General features: G+C 39.5%; 1 protein-coding gene across 6 annotated transcripts in view; it reads right to left on the bottom strand.

Annotated features, from left to right (window-relative positions):
• The window catches only part of PCBP4 (poly(rC) binding protein 4), a 55,720-nt gene extending 42,866 nt beyond the window's left edge, over positions 1-12,854 (bottom strand). For 4 of the 6 annotated variants that reach the window (XR_015747537.1, XR_015747540.1, XM_087954933.1 and 1 more), the window contains exon 1: positions 12,622-12,854. The gene's annotated coding sequence lies outside the window, so the exon portion shown is untranslated. Of the gene's footprint in view, positions 1-3,489; positions 3,577-12,621 lie in introns of all 6 variants that reach the window. The other 2 variants (XR_015747538.1, XR_015747539.1) reach the window with 2 other exon arrangements.
• Positions 12,855-20,960: the final 8,106 nt, after the last annotated feature.

Genomic DNA, 20,960 nt, shown 5'->3' with positions numbered 1-20,960 from the left:
ATAAATAACAATCCCAAACTGACTACTTCAAAAAGGATTTGAAAATATTTTGAACCTCCAGTGTTGTTCTTCCAGAGGAACATTACAAAAAAAAATGGTTGTATTTTTATCAGTCAGTGCAAACTATTTCTCATGTACTAGAAAAAATCATTACTTTACAATTTCTCACAAATTTAGTAGGGAAAAGGGGGCGAGGGGTGTGAATGCTTTGTGATAACACCCCTGGAATGCAAGTGGAAAAGGTCAGGATTGTGATATTGTGGGAACTATGCTGTGATGTCACAATATAGATTTCATGTTGTTTTGGCACTGCAGTTTGTAGTAAATGCCTACAACCAACTCTAATTTACTTGGCAACATATAATCTCAGTAAATATTTGTGTAACTTTCAAAAAATGAAGACAATAGTTAGTTGGATACACTCCTGCTGATAAGCTTTTTGATCAATCATAGAATTTCTTTTCTTTAAATGCCAGATTTTATATAGCTAAAGTTATGCTCTCAGTCAGAGGAATTACTGACAACTAGCCTGTATTTAGGAAGGTTTTTTTCCAGGTATTTTTCTACATAATTGGCTGTTACCAATAACCCTTTCTCTAGTTTCTTTTTCCCAGGAGAAATCAAACCTTTGTATTAATACTTTGTTTCAAAGAAAAACATTTAATTTTGCTTTTTTTTTTTTAACACAGAATAAGAAATCCTCTATTTCAGATTATGTTTTAAGCCAAACCAAACCACCTTGGACTATTATTTAAAATATGGTAATCAAAATGCTCTGCAATTTTTACATGTGTTGTTACTATGTCACTATGTAAATTTGCACATATGCTTTCTTTCTTATCTTCAGATATCTGGATTTCTAATGTGGTTGGTAATGATATATATATTATGATTAAATTTGATTACACTCCACTATTATGCAATTTTATTCAAAAAAATTTTTACACTAATTCAAATGAGGCAGTCTGCTGAATGTGGGGATTGCCTGGACTGGGCCAAGCAGAAGCATGCTTGCTTACCAAATCAAGCCTTTGTTCTGCAAAAAAAATTTGGCAAAAACAGTCAGTGAAGATTATGCTATTGCCCAGCAAAGGGGCCATATCTAGTCAATTAATATTTAAAAATTAAGCAGGGCCAAAGGCAATAGATTTAGATGAAAGATGCTAAGAAATCCTAAGGCTACAGACTAGGCCAGGGGTGTCAAACTCAAGGCCTGCAGGCCAGATCCAGCCCACAGGATGCTTAGATCTGGCCGATGCTGGAAACAGCAAAGGACTAGTTCGCAGTGCCTCTGCCAGCAAAAATGGAGCTTGGGAGGGCCACGTTGGGAGAGGGTTGCAGGGGGCAGTCATGGCCAAATATGGACCTCAGAAGCCCGTTTTCCCTGGTAGAGTGCTCTGGCCACCACAGGTGCCAACATGAGTGACATCAAGCTGGCCAAGAGTATCCTGGCCATGCTCCCCCTTGAGGTCAAACACAAAACTGATGCAGCCCTCAATGAAATTGAGTTTGACACCCCTGGTCTAGACCATGAAGCTGAAAGAAAACCACTTTATAATACAGTAAAACTACATAGGTGTGCCTGTGAAATCACCACGACCCAAACTTGCCTTGAAAGATGACTTTATGCCATCACTTGGAAGGATGAAAATTGCTGCTCTCCTAGTCATAATATGGACACATTCATACGCTTCGCAGCAATACCAAAGAATGCTGCATTGTTTTTGTTTCCTATCACCCTGGAATTTCTCAGTGATCTCTCTAGGAAAAATTATTGCCAATATAATTAATAATTGGTTACTGAAGTGTTTACATTTTTTTCAGCCAAAGCAATTAATTAACACTTTTAAATGTTACTGATCAGATGCATTGCAGTTTTCTAGTGTTATCAGCTAAGAAACCTTGTATTGGCAATGGAAAATGAATCAATTCCTTAGGCTGCATGAATTCTTATTAGGGAAAAATGTACAATAAACCAACAACAGTATTCACCGTGAAAGTCAGTTGAATGATCATCTAATTTCAACAATAGTTCATTAGCAACATTCATTTGAAGCAACTACATAATTGTCCCTAATCACAAAGTTAGCAACCGTACCAACAAAATTAAAAAGCTTACATAATTGTAATTTTAACAGAATGGAATGCCACCCGTATATCACTTTCATGCTCAGTGCTTGATAATTTGTATCACATTATCTGCCAAAAGTTTCAATCAGATTCATCAAGTAGTGATTCTAGATTGCCTTCCTAAAATTCTTAAAGACTTATGATTCATATAAGAGGTATGATTAATATAAGATTGAAAAAAATCCCTTGTTTTTCAGTGAAGTAGATGTATACCATCCTTCAACTGCTGATGATAGTCTGAACTGATGAAACATAAATAATTCATGAAAGAAGGATTGAACTTGACTCACTAGAACTTGTGATAAATCTTTTGCAGAATATATTCATCACTACCAGAATTTCCATCAATAATTTAATAGTTAATTCTATAAAATCTTCTATGCTATTCCTTGATTAGAACAAATTTATCCTCATGCTGAAAATAAGGATGATTTGGGATGGAGAAAAAAGAGAAAGACCTGGAGATAAATGTTGTTTGTACTTGTTCCAAAAATTTTAAGATAATTTTAAAAATGGTTTTGGGATTGTAGATATTAATTTCTGAATGTCATAGAAGAATGATACTCTAAATAGCCAAAGACTAATTCAAATTTTACCTACTGAATGCTATTTGAAATTCTAATAATATAAGTTAAATGGTTTAACTGATAAATACAATATCAACATATTTTATATATGATTGCCTTACCTCCATTATGCTTTTCGTTCTATATCTTTACCATATACAAAACCAGGTGGAAGGCAACAGAACTGGGAGTGTTCAAAACAAACAGAATTTTAAGAATTGTGATTTTAAATTCAGATACTCTACCCTAACTTCATAATCTCAATAATCTAATAGAGATAGATCATGGGTGTCAAACTCGCCGCCTCATGTTGCCATCACATGACGTTTCATGACGGTTTTCCCATTCAGGAGCTGGGGGGGCGTGGCCTGCATGTGACGCATCCGGTCCATGGGCTGCCAGTTTGACACCCGAGAGAGGGGGGGGGGAAGAGGGAGAGACAGAGACAGACAGACAGACAGACAGACCATTAGGAAATTATGGGACATCATTTCCTAAAGTTCTTTTTGTAATGATTCATGTTAATTCCACAAACCCTAAAGTTTGAAAAAAGTAGAGTGGACATTTAATATGGCATACAATTCAAGTGTCTCTAGGGTGGTAAGATTGACAAAAGCTTCCAAACTGCATAGGACAAAATAGAGGACTCAAGGGTCATATCTAGAAGTACCAACGTGGTAGTAGACACTTTTCTTTCCACCCATCAGTCTTCCTATCCCAGCCATCTTTTTACATGAGACAGAACACCATCTTGCTTCAAAGTACCCCTCCCCCAACACACATCTAACATCACCTTTATTTTCAAGATGCTTCTGGGCCTCACCATAAGCATGATCAGTGGCTGAAGTACAGTACTTTGCTTAGAAGTGTGCACAGCTGCCTAGAAAAAAGGACAAAGATAAGGGGGTGGTAGAGAGCATCATGCGGTGGGAGGGGGGGACTAGCTTCAGGTAGTGTTCTTGTAAATCAGTACTTCATAAATGATTGTATTCATCTGTGGCAGCCATTTGGTGAATAAGAAAGCTGCCTAGTGGCCATAACATGTTCTCAAAATTCCAAATATGCCAACTTCAAAAGTTTGGTGGAAGGTAATTTTAAGGGGATTTACTGTGTTGAGACTTTTTTGGCCTACTGCATAGCAAAGGTACACCAGAACTGATTCTAAGTGAGTTCTCAATAGGACCAAAACTATCCTGGGAACTGACAACTTCATTGAAGCATATAACTAAAAATGAGATGCATTCATTCCCTTACCTTGGGAACAATCCAAAATGCTATTATAAACTTTAGATGAGAACCTAAGTTGAGGATTAAATTTTAATATAGATGAAGATATTATTTATTCTCTAAGTTAAAAAGATACTATGTAAGTCAATTCAATGAAATCTGTTGAAAAAAATCATACCATTGTTACTTATCTATGTAAGTATTCCCCTTATTCTGTATGGTCCATAATATTTCATTTTCCATTAAGGATGTTCTTCTGTATTTCTGTGCCTAGTCCATGTTCATTGTAAAAGGACTTGCTTTCTATACTTTTATTTACTCACAAGCCAATTGGCAGAGGGCACGTATTTTTCCAAAGTCATGCAATAAAAAAATGTAATTCTTGCCAAGATAATACTTAACATTATCTCTGCAGATGGATGCTCTTGACCCATACCAAGCATTTACTATTATTAATGGCAGCTAGAGATTTATACATTAGGGAACAAATACATTGACAAGAAAATAAGAGTAGAAATAAGAGAGGCGGCTTAGCTTTGTAAACAGAGTTTATTTTGACTAAAGAACGTTGAACTTTCACATATAAATGTACTATCATTTGTTACTAAAGTATAATGTTACATTTCAAGCTGCTTCGTATTTCTTTTCCATGGGGTGTTACATCTAGATTGGCTGATCACACACAATGACATGCCATTTGCATGGTTCAACATAGCAAAATACTTTTCCTGAGCAAGTAATCAATATAATTCCATACATGTGATTGAAACATAACCTCATTAAGCATTTAATCTCATTTATATCCTGATTCTTTGGTGACCATGGAGACTGGCTTAGTTCAGAAGTTTCAGCGGTAACGTCAATGCTATAAGGGTCAATTTAGATCCTAGACGTTTGTTCGCACAATCCAAGTAGTTATTTTTACCATGACAATGGATCTTGTGATTAAAAAAACAAAGACTGCTCAGTGGATTACATAGGCATTTTACTGTCACTGTTACATTTCTGGCATAAAGTTACAGAAATGAAATTCCGAGGACCAAATATGTGACTTGTTCACAGAAAGTAGAAAACTACAAAATAGGCTTTAGCTCTGTTCCCAGCTGAATAAAATTTCAAAAATAAAGGACAAGTGAAAAGTAAAGTACTCAGTTATGTGGAATGATAATGAACAAGCAGAGAATGTTAAAAACAAAAAGGGATACATAACAGCATGAAACCAGAGGGGTATCAGAAATGTTAAATGTTGAATTGAATTCACTCATGATCTTATCACTTTGTCAAAGAACTATGGTATTCTTAAGGTTATAGTCCCAAACATATAGTTCTTACTGACTTGACATTAAATCAATGGAACTTGTTTTTGAACATACATGCAGTGGTGCGATTCAACCAGTGGTTACACCAGTTCGGTGAGCAGTCCGAACCAGTTGAATCCCAGCACTGCATACATGCTTAGACTGCATCAAACATGATTGATCTTGAAGCACATTTTCATATTGTCATACTTTGGATGGATCTGGCGATTGGAAGAAATGCCAACCCCTGCCTCTAGAAACTGAGGCAAAGTAAGCCTGTCTCATAGGAAATCTCCTGCTGTGGCTATTGTTGATTTCACAGATGACAGGGAAAACAGAGATGCCACAGACAGTATAAGCAACCAGCAGTTTGAAAAGACAGCAGATGGTAAGAATGACAATATTTGCCAATGGAAGGGATCATCAGCACTCGCATCTTATTAGTGCTTGATCCATTGACAGCACTTTGGCTCCCAGGTCTCAACCCAGCTCTCAAAACCCTCAGATTACCATCAGAGGAGAAAACTGAATTTTATCCAGCTGCAGCCATAAACCATTCAGCCAGTGGGCTGTCAAAGTGCTATGGAACCTGTTAATTATTGAGTCAGAAGTCTCAAAAGATTAACTTTTCTTGTTTCTCTAGGCCTAATCAAGTAAATTTTCTTAATTTGCAAGGTAGGCACCAGTGCACTAGTGACCTATGTAAAAACACATTAATATCTAGGTGACTCATAAGAAACAAACACCTAATAATAGGTAAGCTTAAAGTTTCTTCAAGTTCAACTCAACTCCTGGTGACTTCATGGACATAGCCACATAGTTCTCCTTAACAATAATCCAGAAGTAGTTGACTGCACTGCTTTTTTCGGGGTGATTTTTCAATTTTCCCAGGGCTCTGGAATTCTCTGGCGGCCTCTCCACCAAATCATACCAAATCTGTCCTAGCTTTTCAGCACAGACAAGATTATCCAAGGTCTATCACTGGACAAGGTTAGAGATGTGATATTAATCTTTTTGAGATAGGCCTTGCCTGTCTCATCAGATTAATATTTTTATGTTAGGGTTTCTAAAAATGCAAGGGTTCAATCACTATTCTTCTAATGTATCCTAGATATTTGTTGAGATTAGCAATATGAAATTATGTAAGGTGAAGTCAACTCAATAAAAAAAGAAGAGCAACCCAACATGAAAAGCCAAGATCACACATTACCCAATGATCAGGATATGTAGTGAAGGTTTACTGAAAACTCAGTACTGGCACAGGCTCATTAAATTATTAGTCAATATTAATATGGATCACTGAAAAATATAAAAACAAGTCCTAAAAAGCAAATCACAATTTAATAGTTATATAACTTGATAAAGAGATTTGCTTTTAATTTGGACATTTGATTCTTTAGATTGTTTGGGTGAATTAATTTATGGGGAGAGGAATTTGGGGTTTTATCTTCCTCATAATCCAAGCTATATATCTTATTATTACAGTACTTGTCCTGAATAAAACTGTAACCTTAGTCCAGGTATTAGAATCCACAACTATGCACAAAAATCATGGAAACCAAGTTTTGTGATATCCTAATTAATGAATGCAAGAGGCCTGGAAAAACGAAAGTTACAAAGTCGTCTTAATTAATTTCATTCTCTTGCATCTATTTATTGTACAAATAGGACAGGTTTTGCAACTTGCTTTCTTATTTAAAAAAAAAGTATTTTTTCTATTAGCCAGGATCACAATATTTCCCTAGCTACATTCTAATTTGTGAATACACATTTTTTTCATTATATGTAGTTCTTAAATAATAAATCATTATTTGATGAAATTATTTCAGATGTTGGGCAAATAAATCTTAAATTCTCACCAGAATATCCGGGACATTCCAACTGAAAATCAACAGGATGGATATAAGAATTCACTGCTCCACATTAGAATGTTTTTCTTTTTGTTAAACACTAAACTTCTTTTTATTGGGGGAGGTCTTTGGAATAAGGTGACAGGGAAACTTTAGATTTAATTTTTCCTTAGCCTATCTTAGCCCCTCGTGTTCTCTTTTGTGGCCTAAACTTAGAAAAAGCCAATCTTTGGCAGATAGGAAAGTCCAATGTCAAATTGTTGCCCTAAAAAACTATCACAGATTCAATGAATCTTCCACTAGTCTCTTCTCCTTGAGCTGTAAAGCTGCCACCTACATAGTTTTAAGTTAAACTATCTAGTTTACAACTGTACAAAGAAAAGGCTCAATAGCTTAGCCCATTTTCCACCAATTGCCAATCCAGGAAGCCTTCCTGGCTGATGCAGAGTGTACAGTGAGACAATGCGGCAGCTGAATAATTTTGGCATTGGGCTTATATTGTCTGTCTGTCTGTCTGTCTGTCTGTCTGTCTGTCCATCCATCCATCCATCCATCCATCCATCCATCCATCCATCCATCCATCCATATCATCTATCTATCTATCTATCTATCTATCTATCTATCTATCTATCTATCCATCCATCCATCCATCCATCCATCCATCCATCCATCCATCTATCTATCTATCTTGGGATAAGCTAACACTGCTATATTAGAGGGCCCTTTGGCTGAATGGCACTTTGCTGTTCTATCCACAAGCCCTATTCAGAATGGCATCACACGCAGCCTGATATCAAGCCCTTCTAAGATACATCATCATACCCGACTCACTTATTAGCTTTTCACACCTACTTTTATAAGAAATACTCTGAGCTATGGGAACAGGCCTGTGCACTGGACTGTATGCAGCAATTGTATATGGCAATAATAATATTGCCAGGATACATTATTATACTTGAAGTACTGAGTACACATTAAATGTCATACACAAATCTTATTATTATGTATGTCATATTATTCACTTCCCATGCATTCAGTAAATATTACTTCATCTTTACATTCCCATAGGACTCCCAGGCCATTTTTAATTTCATACAAGCTTTTGTAGCATTCAGTAGCAGGCTCCTGGCAGTATTCCCATCCTTTTCAAGACTGACAAGATTCGTGTTATAGTTTTTGTGCTGGGTATATAATTTGCACATACAGAATTTCAAGGTGAATAGATCTGCCACCTTTTGTTCTAAAAATAAATTAGACCTCGGGCATCATTTCTTCCAGAGGAAGGAAGGAAGGAAGGAAGGAAGGAAGGAAGGAAGGAAGGAAGGAAGGAAGGAAGGAAGGAAGGAAGGAAGGAAGGAAGGAAGGAAGGAAGGAAGGAAGGAAGGAAGGAAGGAAGGAGTGGGGAAAAAGTTCTACCATGCTTGTACCTCTTGGAAATCTCCCCCACCTTTTTAAAGAAAAAAATAACTCTAACAATGAATTTATAACCTTAAGGCAGGTACTAGTCTAGTGGACATTCAGGCCCCACAAAGTAGATTCAGAACTGAAGAAACTTGGACCCAGTCCTAGTAACACCTATGGGCAGTATTCCAGTCTGGTCTGAAATATTGTAGGCAAATCTAACATTATCTGTAAACATTCATGTAAGAAAAGCTTTCAAATAAAACTATTATTTTCTGAAAGTGCATATTAACAAATTATGAATGTTTGCTTTAGATATTATTAAAGCTAAAAGTATCAATCAAAACAATGTCTATAGTCTTTAGAGTTCCTCAATATATGGGAACGGATGGTGGAAAAAGATGCTTCCTTAACAATCTGATATCTGAGAAATGGGTTTCACTTTGCATTGTGGTAAAGAGGGCTCTGCATCATTTCTCATTCCTGAACTTGATTATCTGCAATTTGATTTATTGTCTCATTCTGTTCCCCTGAGAAAATTCAATTTCTCCCTGTTGCATGACATCATCAGTGTTGTCCTTCTTTAGCTCATCCTGCTACTTCTTTAGAGCGTCCTTAATTTACTAACTATAAGAACCTTATTTGGAAGATATAGAAATGAAACCAGGGTGTAACAGTCGGTCTAGCTTCATTATAATAAAACCAACATTAACTTTGCTAAAAGTTAATGTGGATTTTGTTATGATGAAGGTCGACTAACAATTTCTCACATCCAATCATTCCCAACTGGGTTTTTTTTAAAGAGTGCCTTTAATTCTTTCTACTGGGTGGAAAGAATCAAATATGAATGTGTCTACTGGAAAATATTCAGAAGAGAACACTTTAAAAGTAGTACCTCACCAGTTTGAAATTGGTATTAGCAGAACTTATTTTTATCACTGATGACAATAGAGGGACATGCTGCGGTGGTGAGACGGGATCTTCAGGCTTGATTCTAATCACACTTGGCCTAAAGCAATTAAAAATGACAAATCCTCATCATTTAGTGATTTTACTTTATCTTCCTAATAATGGCTAAACACTGATACTTTCCTGAAATGGCCATATCACTGATTTTTACAAAGCCACTCTAAGTAAGAACTCTTTTTCCATTTCCTACCAATGCAGCTGGAGAGCACAAAGAATAACATAGTTTTAATAAGCTGCCAATGGAAGCTTGCTTATGTGGGCAGCTTTCTCATTAATCTTCCCCCACTCAACCCCAGCTTTCACATGAGAGGGATCTCTTACTGGAGCTCAAGAACAATTCCTGGTGTGTTTCCTGAATAGTGAAGAGGAGGAGAGGAGAAGCCCTTGGAAAAATGACCTCATTGCTGCTTTGAATATTGATGTGCAGTTCCCAAACTGCATGGACAGGGAAGGGTGGAGGATGTGTGGATCTTAGCAAGACAAAGAGGCAAATGTTTGAAGAGAAAAGGGGAATTGGGATAATGTAATCAAGGCTGTAAAAGCACCAGAGGATGAAAAATCCACTAGAACAGGGCTTTTACTGTAGAGGATGCCCTGCAGAATTCCTGAACAGAAGGCCTTATGGATGAGTTAGCTGGTCACATGAAATAGATTATTGTCAGAAGAGTGGGGGTGGGGGAGGGCGAGGAGGCACCCTTAGGAGACAAGGTTCTTATTTACTTATTTAATGAGGGGTGTTTTTTAAAAAGGCAAAATTTGTTAGGCAAAATTCTATAAAAGGTACAGTCCAGAATTGTGTGTAGCCCTCCACCGTTTTTTTGCTGAGCAGGTGGAACCAAAGATCTATGACCCTTTTTTAGGGCAAGGGCAAGGGTTAAGGGATGTCTTAAGCCTTGTGGATATTCCAGGAATCCATTTCATGTGTTTAAACACCTGATCCTGCACTCAAAATGGGCTCCAGCCCAGCTTTTTTTGAAGTGTGGCTCTTGACATGCTGCATAAAAACCTGGAGTGGTCCTTCAACTACAGATCCCTAACTTGGGAGAAAAATTCTGGACGGGAATAAAATCCAACCGTTGTTCTGGGAGCTCGCAGGATCAAATTTGTATACTTTCATTTTTCCAACATGAAGGAAAACATGGAAAAATTACTTACACACACACACACACACACACACACACACACCTTTTAGGAGAAAATGACATTTCAGTAAACAAAAGCTCACTTTAACTGAATTTCTTTAACAAATTGGCTTTTCCAGCCGTTCCTAAATTTGCGCTCTCCAATTCTGTTGCTCTGGCTAGACATTCAGGCTGTTGGTAGTTGTAACAAATTGGGAGGTACCACCTTGGGCAAAATTGATGCCTCTGATTTTAAAAACATCTGCTTGGAATTAAGACTATTAGGGACTTATTTTTAAGTAAGTATGTTTAGGACCTCATATCAGGGGCTCCCCCACAATATTGTCAGACAGCTTTGGGGAGACAAATCTATCCCCACAGAATGCCCTAGAGTGGTCACGTGACACAATAAGCTACTTTGTATGGTGATAGGTCATTGGTGGCCCTCTCCAGCATGGCTGAGAATTGTGGGAGTGGCATTCTTAATACACCAGGCGGAAAGAACTGTCACCTGCTAGTAAAAAAAGAGTTTATAGCCAAAAACTAAAATACCATATACCCTTCTTGGCAACATCTTAACACAAGGCTGGCTGAAACAAAGTTCCCCTCCCCCCTCAAACTTCCTCTCCAGGCCAATACCATCTTCATCCTTATTTTTGGTTATCATAATTGTTGCCCCCCCCCCTCCATTTCTCTTAAGAGGATGAGAAATGATTGGGAAGAGGGCTAGCATTCTGTAATGGAGGGGAACAAAAGGATGTGTACAGAACAAATGCAATCTGCTGCCAAAAGTGCAGGGGGGCGGGGGCAGGTGCTGGAAACAGAGGTTGTGTGACAAATGGAATGAGCTGGGTAGAGATTCATCACCCAAGCTGTCCCCAAGGGCCTCACCACAATAGCAATCTGAGCACAGAAATAGGCCATGCCAGTTCTAAGCTCAGGACAGGAAGGAAGATGAACAGGCAACAAATATACGAATTGGGAGGTGCGGGTGTGTGTGTGCACAGGCAGGTGTAAGCAACCACAAGCTATGGAAAAAGGAACAGCCCTGAAGTTAGTTGAAAGGTGCTAACGACTCATCTGTGCCACCAGACAATTTAAGAAGTTGGCCAGTGAGAGAAAGGAGGAACCACGCAGATAAAGCAGGGCAGGAAGCTAATAAAATCAAAAGAGCCCCCGGGGAGGGAGGGATGAAGGTTCTGACCCAGAAAACTCTGCTTTTGAGAGGAACAACCAGGAGGAAAAGAGCAGGTGCCGAGAACAGAGTGGCACAAGAAGGATGAAAGATCCCCGAGCGTCAGCGAGATTTGGTACACGTAGACCAGAGCTAGGAATTAAGATCAAGACCGAACTGTCGAATTTCGGCGAGGGATCATAGTCCTTTCTTGGACTCCAACCGCCTCAATTAACTCAACACTTTTTCCCCTCCTCTGAGAACGTGAGAAGTGGCGACCGGTCGCACCTGCCAAAGTTCTGCGAAGACGCAGCGCCAGATTAGGCCGCTGGATTTACTCATTAAAGAGTTCGAGGGGGGGAGGGGGAGCGATCTTCCATCGGAGCATCGGATTTTGAAAAGCGCTGTGGATCCGAACCCCGCAAGGACCGGAGAGCTAACAGCGCCGGGGTGGGAAGGCGCGTCGCGGTATGCGTGGAGGAAAACCGGGCACCGACAACTAGTCCACCCACTTCCAGTGCCGCAACTCCGGACCCCGTCTTGACTGCTCCCTGAAGAAAAGCTTCCAACTTCGGTCCAAAACTGGCGCGGAAACACGGGGCACAGGCAGGTGGGAGGCCAAACTTTTTTTCCCCTCCTTCCTTCCTTCCTTCCTTCCCTAGAATTCCCGCCGGCCGAGCCGAGCCGAGCGGAGCCGCGCGCCTTCCCAGGGGCCGCGCGTTTTGCATGAGGCGGCAGGGAGCGAGCGACTCCTGCAGCTGCTTAAAGTTGCTTTGGAGGCGACGGTGCCCGGGGTGCGCGTGCTGCTCTGGGCTCGCTCCCCCAAGACGCCCGGCTCCTTTAGCATCCCCAACTCCGACGCAGATACTTCTCTCTCCCTCTTACCTTTGGGGTATCTCCAGAAAGGTCCTTTGTGCCTCCTAGTCCCACATTGTTACCCGAAGAAGCGTCTGTAACAACTGGGAGTGACATCAGCCTGGAACAATGAAATCAAGCGCTTGACAGGCGAGGGAGGCGCAGGCCAAAGCCTCGGGACTATTTTGCCTCCCCTCCGCCCCCAGCGATCTCGCCCAGCCTCCCTCCGTCCCTCCCTTGCTCGCTGGCTCCCTCCAGGATCCAATTACAGTGGATAAAGGAGACACTAAAGGAACAATGCACACTGGGTAAGACCATCTGCCAAGGACAGAGACATTATACCCCCCTTCTCTCTCTCTCTCTCTCTCTCCCCCCTCCCCCCGCTTGCAATGCAGATTGCCCTTCCTCTGTTGTAGTTTGAATTCTTTTCCTGGAAACTGGGGAGCGAGCGGGCATCACTTGCCTGCTTTGCAGCCAGCGTGAGCTGGAGGTCGCGGAAGGCTGGCCCTCCTCGCGCCTGCAATACTTCATCTTCCCACTTTCGCTGGTTTTCCCCTCAATTTGTTTATACGAAACCAGATGGGTTTGGTTGCTTGCTGTCTGTCAAAACAGAACGCATGCAATTCTGCAATAAGAGTTGGCGGGAGAGGAGTTGAAGCTAGTTCCCTGGTGGTAGAATCGCTGTGCGGTTACCGCGTCTTTGTGGTGATTTTGTGCATACCGTGCAATTATGCCAGCAGGAAAAGTGAGTCAGATTATCCTCAAGCAAGATAGGCTGAATCCTTTAAATGTGTGAGTTTTGTATTTATTATTATGTCTTTAGCATTTAATGCATTTTAAAACCATCCAGATCAAGAACCCGCTCTCCGCTAATATATCTCTTGGTTGTGTCCCCAGTTCGACCTGATTTCCACCACACTGCTAAACTAGTACTCACCCCACCTCCATAATATGGTTGGATTTATGAAGTCCCAGACATGTTTGTGGGGAATTATTGTGATTAAATCCAAAACTAGGTGGGTAGGTTAGGCATTAAGTTGGGGAGAGGTTGCTGAATTAAGTCCTATATACCTTTCAAGGAGCCAGAACACTATTCATTTGGAGAGAAATGGACTACAGCCGTTTTATTGTAATATACTTTCCGTTTTTGTAGAATACATTCAGGAAGGTGGCAAAACTGTTCTTACACCCTCAGAACCATTGCAGACTTACATCAGAGAAAGTATCAGCACCTTTAGCACAAACTATGTCCTTTGAACACTGTGTTCCTGTCAGTCCAGAGGAAAGCTATAGGTTGCCTTTAAAAACTCTGTGCCCTTTCCATGCTTCTGGCTATTTATAGGACAGCTGAACAGAAGGATGTTTTTTTTAAAATATAATCAATAATAATAAAAACAAGAAGAAATGTTTAGAACAGTTGCAGAGGTATTTTTGATGTTAGCATGGATTAGGAGGGCTTTCAAAAAAATTTTTTGTCTTGTGCCAAAATGAACCAAAATGTATCTGCTTCTCTGAGTAGATTGTTCTACAGCTGGTGGCCACCACTGAAATGGACTCTTTCTCTTACTGCATAGCCTCCTTCACTTGAAAAGCATGCGCTGAATAAACCCTGATCTTGAGCTGTGAGAAAGAGCTTTCATGGTTCACGGGGCTCTAGGAAATACAGGAGCCCACGAGGGTGACAAAGCAGGGTGCTTTTATCGCCCACTCAGAGTTAGCAGCCATGCCCTGAACTGTTGCTGGACTGTTTCAATGACAACCCTTATTCACTACCCTGAATTCCTGTCTCTGTCCTCAAGTGCAAACTAAAATATAGGTTTGCACTATGTTATCTATTTGAGGATTGCTTCCCACACCTCTCTGCCTTAAATTAAACAATAGCTCTGGACTGAAAAGAAAAAGCTTTTTTGCCTAATAAAAAGCAAAATGAAAAAAAAAGTGGTGTTAAATGGAAATGTGAGATGTTGCATTGCAAGAACCCACCAGAGACCACCTAGTGCTTTAGAGATGCCATATAAGCATTCTGACATATGATCACTCCTTACCTCCCCTGGCTGGAAAAAAAATTTGCCTGAAAATAAATTCTGTCATCTAGCAGAAGCTGCTTACAGCTGAAAGAAATATAAAGAAGAGGGTGGATTGTTGATGAAATATATAATACATTTATAGTAGATGGGTCCTGAAAAGGAAAGCCATGTGTTGTCTATCATTCAGCTGTTGGTTATGCCACCTTTGCCCCCTTGTATGTGCAGCAGATCAAGCTGTTTCTCTCTCCAGCTGCCAACAACTCCCGAGGGCCTCCCCTCCATCATTTGTTACCTGATCTGGGCATTGGGCTTTGAATAGGGCACCCTCCGCTGATACCACATGAGCTTTGCCATGGAGCTGCAGCAGGGCCCTCTTAACGGCATTATGGGGCCCCCAGGCAAAACAGTGTCCTGGGGGTCCCCACAACAACTACTCACAGGAATAAAAATGTAGATGGTCGATAAAATTAAACATATATTTGCATGTTAATAAAAAAATGCAGTAAAATGTAATAAATACATTGCGGTATTTATATGATACAAGGTGCATTGAAGGGTTAACATACACAGATTAGTATGCTCTGTGGGGCCCACAGGCAAGTGCCCATCAGGCCCATGCATCAAGACAGCCCTGAGTGGCAGTCCTTTATGGTCTTTAGGTCACTTGTTTACTACAGCAGTCATGAAAGAAAGAGTCCTACAATCAGAGTTAGGAAACAGAGAAACCCCCCCCCCCCATCCATTCGAGGCAAGAATCAGAATTAAAACTTTCCCAAAGTTTTGCCCAGCTTCTGATTCAAAATACGCAGTGAAAGGGATCCCATCACCTCTAGGAGGAAAGAGTTTCTCTTTATGGCTCTGATCATAAGAGAAATAAATGTGTTATTTTCCTAAAGTATTAAAGCCAAGTCTCCCCGTCCCCCCCCCGCTTTTTTTTGCTGCAATGAAATTAAGCAAATTATTTGCTCTTATTTTAAGAAACTTCCCAATTTCTTCATTTCTTTCATAACATGTCAGTGGTTTCCTTATTACTTTACAATATGTTCTGATGACTGGAGCCCACTGCAGTAGCAGAGGACCTTGCATTCCTAAATGTATAATTGTTCAGTCAGTGCAGTAGGTCCTGTAACATAGCCAGCTGTTTGCACCAGACTAGCAAAATGCAAGCAAAGGACTGACAATTTGCAAGGGAAGTAATGAAGGGAACTTGGATGCTTAGCATTGTCTCATAATGCAATTGCTGTTTAAATGTGCCTATCTATTTTAGTAGGCATCACAGAAAGAAAGGCAAGTAGAGCAATCAGTTCACACATGCATGTTAATTATTTGTTGGCAGCAGTGTTACTGCCAGCAGATGACTGCCAACAGATCTTTTAAATTACCCACTGTTGTCATAAAGGCCTGCTTTTTTGCAGCAGGGGCAGAGGAAACATGCAGGTAAAAACATTCAACCCTATGAAATAGTAAGAGGTAAGAGACTGTTATATGCTGGTTTCTCTGAGAAGAGATGGATCCATTGTTATACCTAGGAATGTGGGAAAGAGGAGTTAATGCAGATGGTATAGAATAGATGTAAGTATACTCTCAGTGTAGAAAGACAGCATCACCCCTCTGGGGTATTAGTCTTCCCTTGTGTATCAAAAGCATTACAAAGGCAGCATTACTCTTCTTTTTTGTGTACCATGGACAATACCAAGTATACAGGACCAGGTTCTTGAAACAAGAAGTTGATTTCCTAGCATCCTATGCTTTATTTATAAGGACTGCAAGCTTCTACATTCAAATATACGATCCAATTTTTCTATTAAGGATCATTAAAATTCTCCTGAGAACAAGCCATATAATTTCTGCCGTCAGGGACACTATCACTCTAGTACAGTAGAAAAGAGGTTTCTTTAGGTTTGCTTCTATCCTGCTCCGGGTAGGGCTGGGCTTTAAGGTGTTCTGAAAGTGGTATACTGTGTTGCCTTCTAGTTTATAGTACGTATATTACTATATCTGAGTAACCTGTGTGTTATATTGATTTCTTACTCATATGATACATTTTGGTAAAATCACATATGCAACCCTACTTTTAGATGTAAGGCTCAACCCTTTTTTTAAAAAATGGGCTACTTTTTATATACGGTATATATTTAATTATTTTAGGAATGGTTATGTATTATGTATTGGGGTTTACATAATATTGTTAACCAGTAAGTAAAAAAAATAGAGCACAGCAAATGAAAATTGATGCTTAGAACATTTTGTGACCCACTGTATAATGTATAATGAAAGTGTAAACTTACAAAATGGATTCACTCAATAATCAAATTAAGGAAGTTGGGTGAACACAACTTTTATTTTTGTATATCGTCAGATGTCATATACCTCCAAGTATGGAGTTTTACATGACTTCCACCCCCTGGAAGCCATGTAAAAGTGGAGGGGGTAGAAGTCACGTAAAACCCTTTAAATGAGGTTGTGACATAAGATCTGTATCTCTTTGCTTTGGGAATTTAACTGAAGGTGGACTCTATGCACCATTCTGATAATGCTTCTAGATATCCCTTCCTGCAAATGCTGAAGACCAAGACCTTTTCATTGACTGATAATGGGCCATCAAAATATTGTTAATTCCTAGCGATCACATAAATAGATTTTCTCCATGATGATCTGTTCCTAAATTGGTCCTTCAGATCTTCCAATAGTGCACTAATCATTGTCCATTCACCTTGCCCCTAGTTGTCCTCTTCTTCTCTTTCTTTCTACCTTTCCCAGCATTAAAGCTTTCTGCACAAAGTTAGATCTTCGATACTGAGTCTAAAACCCAGTCATTTGTGCCTCAAGTTAAAACAATTCTGAGCTGATTTATTCAATGATCCATTTGTTTGTTTTTTTGGCTGCCCATTCTCAGAAGTCTTCTCCAGCACCAATGTCAGTTTTAAAGTATAGAGTCATCTAAATTACAAAATAATTTCAATTTCTGTGAGTTCAATTTCAAGTAGAGGGTTTGAATCTGGTAGACATCTGACTATGCAATGGTGTAGTGCATTAAGCCACATCTTTAGTTCCGTCTAGTGTCCTATAGTGTCCAACCTTCCAAATTCCATCTTATCATACACTATTCAGAACAACAGCATTTTCCCATGGGATGATTCTTATAATTAGTTTCATAATCTATTCAAAATCCTTTCTTCGTTTGTAATTTTAAAAAATCAATGTTCTAATTACCCATTTGCTATTTATTCTAAACCAAAAGATTTTTCTAGTCCTTAAATTTTCATAAAACTTCTTTTGAATGAAAGATTGAATAAACTTACCTGGTATAGTAAAAACATGGCATTATAGAATTTCCTAATATCTGAAATTTACAAGCAATTTCCAAAAGTGATTAAGAAAAGTATATGATCAAAGTTTTTTTTAAAGGCACTAAGCTATGGTTTGGACTACAGTGGTGTTTTCTCATCTCCCAAATCTCTAAACCCACTGGAAATGACTGAGTTGTGGTCTCCTTGCAAGGAGCAACTGTCTAGAGCACATGGGGATGATCTTCGTCTTCTCCTTGTCTAGAGAGGAATTCAAGAGTTGTCTTTCTATTCTGGCTCTCATTTGCTGAAGCCATTGGCTATACTGCACAATTTCTTGCCCAGAAGTCCTGATAATTGATCTCTCCTGAACTAAAATTTCTTCTCAACCCAGATTCTATAATGAGTGAACAAAAACCCATCTGTTGTTTTGGCTTATACTTCCATGACACCATCCTTGTTTTCTGAACACATAGTGTAGAGTTCACCCCATTCACTCACAATTAAATCTGCACAGAAATCTGAAGCACACAATGAAGAATGCAGCTTACACCAGTAAGCAGTCGTCAGCTCAGCCTTGGCAGTGATATGTGACGCTCGTGTGGGATGTGAGAAAAGCTACACAGTAATGTGAGCTGCTACCAACTATCCAAACAGAAGAACTGGATGCAACTGAGTACATAAGAAATTGTGTATGTACTAAACAACAACTGCTCTGAAGGTGGAGGGGGGAAGGAATTGCCATTGTTATCTGTCTGCTTCATGAATACAGTAAGGGTTCACCGCCAAGCACCTGTTGTGGCACCAAATCTTGTGTAAGTAGGACTTTAGCATTCAGGAGTAACCCCATACCCTGGATAGCAGAAGATTTCTTGAAAGAGAAGTGAATGGGGAAAAATGTTTACTTAGTCACAGTGGGAAGATTTTTCTTCTGTAAATTTCCTTAGTGGACCACCAGCAGTATAATCACAGTATTTCTTAAACTAAAAAAAGGTAGAAAGTCAGTGGTTCTATCTAGAAGTTAGAAATGAGATATTGTGTGTGTGTGTGTCTACATGTGGCCATGAACAGAGGCAGATTGGAGGCTTAACTTGCAGAGAGGGGACAGCCAACTCTGGCTGAGTTGTCATTCAGATGCTGTCAGCCTTTTTCAGTAGGCAAGGGCCCACCACCATGAAAAAAAGAAGGGGCAGCAGGCAACATGCTTTTACTGGGGCAAAGATTACTGATGGAAGTAATGATTCTTTAGATATTTGTTTTTGTTCTGTTATATGGAAATAATCCAGTGCTTCTTATGGCAGCCTCAGAACCACATTAGGACATGCAGGAAGGAAAGGCAATAAGTGAAATCCTAACTGGATTTTCTATAGTAAGGTCCTTCTTTCAAATGCTAAAGTAAAAAAAAGCCACATTTTCATTCAGCCAGTAAGCCTTACTTTTTCGCAGCTACTAAAATTCACATTTACATACTTGCAAATATGAAAAAAGTTAATGTTTGTTTATATTCTCATACTTTGTTATAAAATAACAATACATAAATAGATAATAAATGTGTAATCTGTAAGAAATACAGACATATTTGTATACATTAGAATCAAATGCAAGATCCAAGACTGGATGCAAGGCAATAAGTTACATTGAATTGCCATGAAATAAAATGATCACATATTGTTTAAGCATAAAAGAGCTTGTTCAAAGGCCTGGAACTAGGAGTACAGAGAAGTAAAACATGTTTCTCCAGTTGTAAAAACTACCTTGCCTTGTCACAGAAATATTTCATTTGCTACAGATGAGTAGTAATTTGTACGGGTATTTTCTAGTCATACTAATTTTCTAAATAGTTCTCAGGGATGCTTGTTGAGATTCTGGAAGCTGTAACTTCAATAGATACTTAGAAGGGGGTTTGAAATTGTCCAATTTATGTCTTATGGAATGCTTTGAATAAAATGAAGGACATTGGCCCTCTAGATATTGCTAAATTACATCTATCAGCATCTCTCTTAGTCTTACTTTAGTTTAGTTATGGCAGCTGGCTGGAAAGATAGTGTAGTAACATGTGGAGGCCAGAAATCAGAAGTCCTAACATCTTTTGCCTTGAAGATGAATGAATAGCGATGCTATATTTTTGGCCAATATAGCTGTGGTTGGCCTTGTAGGACTTAAATCCTTTTCCATCAGTTACTCGTTTTACACCAACGCCTCTGCATATGAGTCCACTCCACATTCCAGTAGCTTTGATGTGTTTTCATACCACAACATTTCAGCATTAAAGGTCTCAGCTTCTTAGAAATGCCAGTGCACTTTGAGGTGCAGTCAATCCCAGGGCTTTAGATCCTAGACTTCAAGGGATGTCTCTGGCTGTGGACTAAAGACCCGTCAGGCCTGGCCCACCCTCTGCCAACAAATCCTCTGCCTGACAGGATAAAGTTGGATGCTTGACAGCCATCCCGGGCCGGCCTTCAGCTACTCAGAGCTCAGTGTGACAATTACAGCTTTCTTTTCTACTTCTTACTGCTGGCTCCATCTGTCCACAGTCCATCTGGGGAAAACAAGCACAAAGGAACTAGGCCAGGTGGCTCTGGAATAGCCATCTTTAACCTGTTTCCCATCTGTTCACCTTGGTTGCTAATGTAATAATCCCCTAGGAATTTAAAGGAATCTACTTGTGGTTTTATACTAGGGCTGAGCTGGCATTTTCTTTCATATTATACTAAGCTGGACTGTGTATGCAGTGAGGGAAAAGACAGTGGAGGGATGTTGGCCTCAACCTAGGCAGGGCACATGGCCTACCTCGCTGATGCAGAGTGAGTTTTTGTTTAGAAAGTCTTGCAGGCGATTCCTGAAGTCTGTCCCCAAATTGTCACTAGGTTGTCATTTGAATATGAGAGAAGATAAATGTTGTTAGTTACATGAGGAGTACTTGTGCTAACAGATTTAATTTGATTTTAATCAAATTTAAAAGGAATGCAAGTTTTTTTTTGTCCCAAAAGCATCTACATACAGTGCCCACATAAACACTCAAAAGGCAGTTGTGGCTTTTTAATCCCAAATGTTA

This window comes from Notechis scutatus, chromosome 2 (genome assembly GCF_049901735.1).
Source record: "Notechis scutatus isolate UNSWTSFEM ecotype Mainland chromosome 2, rNotScu1.2, whole genome shotgun sequence".
In the NCBI taxonomy this organism is placed as follows: Eukaryota; Metazoa; Chordata; class Lepidosauria; order Squamata; family Elapidae; genus Notechis; species Notechis scutatus.
Note: the sequence above shows the minus strand (reverse complement) of the source record. Positions and strands in the feature narration are given on the sequence as shown.